At 41.1% G+C, this 2,576-nt stretch overlaps 1 pseudogene; it reads left to right on the top strand.

Moving 5' to 3' along the window:
- Nucleotides 1-693: 693 nt before the first annotated feature.
- Nucleotides 694-1,842, top strand: LOC102412016 (annotated as a pseudogene).
- The last annotated feature ends 734 nt before the right edge of the window (nucleotides 1,843-2,576 follow it).

Below are 2,576 nucleotides of genomic sequence, written 5' to 3'. Positions count from 1 at the left end.
AGCAGGGAGGCCACCTTGCTCTTCAGCATCCTTGACCCCATCTCTGATCACTCCTCCTCCTACTTATCCCTTCGCCCCACTGGCTTCATTGTTTGCGCTTGAACATGTGGAACAAGCATCTTTTTCAGATTCTTAGCAGTGGCAGCTCCCTCTGCCAGGCACACACTTCTTCTGACATCACAAAGACTTCTCTCTCTCTTCAGGAATCTTCAAACATCACCTAGTTTGAAGCTCTTCCCTGAACACTCAGGACAAAATTAACACCTTCTACCACTCTCTCCGTTATACCTGCTTTTTTTTTTTTTTTCAGAGCATCTGTGATATTCTGAGATATTCTATCATGTTTTATTTGAATATCCTCATTTTCCATCCTTGAATTGGGAGAGGTTTATTTTTCATCACTTGCTACTGGGTCAGCACTAAATATGTATTTCTCAAATAAATGAATAAATACCTCATTAGAACTCTAGAATATATGAGCTCTTTGCCAATGTGATGAGAATGGGACAAAAAATCTTCGTCAGGGATGAAATGGAGCATACTTTGGAAGAGAACTTTTCTATAAATAAGGTATTAAGTTCAATTACTTCAGGGCTAAATAGAAATTGCAGAATTTCAGCTATGTGAATTATACCAGTTTGTGTGCAAAGAAGTCATGTTGTTTTCCTTTTTCTTGGTAGTCATTTCCACCCCATGGAATCAGAGAATAATACGTGAATTTCAGAATTTCTTCTTCTGGGACTTTCAGAAGAACAAGAACTGCAGCCTCTCATATGTGGGCTCTTCCTCTCCATGTACCTAATCACTGTGTTTGGAAATCTGCTCATCATCCTGGCCGTCAGCTCAGACTCCCACCTCCACACCCCCATGTACTTCTTCCTCTCCAACGTGTCTTTTGTAGACATCTGCTTCACGTCCACCACCATCCCAAAGATGCTGTCGAACATCCAGACAGAGAGAAAAGGTATCACCTATGAAGGCTGCATCACCCAGATGTATTTTTACATGCTGTTTGCAGGATTAGATGACATTCTCCTGACAGCGATGGCCTATGTTCGGTATGTGGCCATCTGCCACCCCCTGCACTATATGGTCATCATGAGCCCCCGGCTCTGTGGACTGCTGGTTCTGATATCCTGGGTGCAGATTGTTTTGTATTCCTTGCTATACAGCTTAATGGTGTTGCAATTGTCCTTCTGTCCAGTTGTACAAATCCCCCACTTTTTCTGTGAACTCAGACAGGTGGTAAGACTCGCTAGTTCTGACAACTTTCTTAATAACATAGTGATTTTTTTTTCAGCTGTCCTGATTAGTGCTGGTCCTTTTGCTGGCATCCTTTACTCATATTCTAAAATAGTTTCTTGCATATGTAAAATCACATCAGCTCAGGGGAAGTATAAGGCATTTTCCACCTGTGTGTCCCACCACCTCTCAGTTGTCTTCCTAGTTTATTTTACAACCTTAAGAGTTTACCTTAGCTCTGCTGCTTCCCACATCCCACATTCAAGTACAGTCACCTCGGTGATGTACACTGTGGTCACACCCATGATGAATCCTTTCATCTACAGTCTGAAAAACCGAGATATAAAAGAGGGTCTAAAGAGATTGTATTTGATGCCAAGTATAAAAGACCAATTATACTACTGCTCTGGATTACATAACTCAAAGTATCAAAACCAGAAATTGTTCTTTATTCATTGTGAAATAAAATTTGCTCCTTGCACTCATTTCCTAGGATTTCCATTTCTTTCCTTTTTTGAATTCAGTATCTTTATAGAATTTTAGGAATCTCTCTTTTTAAGCTTTATTCTCAGTCTATATAGAGACAATTTTTATATTTTCCTACCCACCATTTTCCAACCTTTGAATCAATAATATTTGGAAATTCCATTTCTTTGATGGAATATCATAGAATTATGAAGAATTTATTAGGAGTAATATCTTTTGATGAGAACATTTAGTCTGTTGTTGTTCAGTTACCCAGTTGTGCCCACCTCTCTGTGACCCCACGGATTGCAGCATGGCAGGCCCGCCTGTCCCTCACCCATTCCCAGAGCTTGCCGAAGTTCATGTTCATTGCATTGGTGATGCCGTCCAGCCATCTCATCCTCTCATGTCCTCTTCTCCTTCTGTCCTTGATCTTTCCCAGCAGCAGAACTTTTCCAATGAGTCATCTATTTGCATCAGATGACCAAAATACTGAAACTTCAGCCTCAGCATCAGGCCTTTCAGTGAATATTCAGGGTTGATTTCAGTGAATATTCAGGGTTGATCTCCCTTAAGACTGACTGGTTTCATCTCCTTGCTGTCCAAGGGACTATCAGGAGTCTTCTCAAGCAGCGTAGTTCAAAAGCATCAATTATTCCACATACTGCCTTCTTTATGGTCCAGTTCTCACAACCGTATGTGACCACTGGGAAGACCATAGCTTTGACTATAAGGACCTTTGTTGGCAGAGTAATAATGTTTCTGCTTTTCAACACACTGTCTAGGTTTGCCATCTGTTTTCTGCCAAGAAGCAATCATCTGATTCCATGGCTGCAGTCACCGTCCATAGTGATTTCGGAGCCCAAGAA

Source organism: Bubalus bubalis, chromosome 9 (genome assembly GCF_019923935.1).
Source record: "Bubalus bubalis isolate 160015118507 breed Murrah chromosome 9, NDDB_SH_1, whole genome shotgun sequence".
Lineage (NCBI taxonomy): Eukaryota > Metazoa > Chordata > Mammalia > Artiodactyla > Bovidae > Bubalus > Bubalus bubalis.
This window is presented reverse-complemented; position numbering and strand designations above follow the sequence as displayed.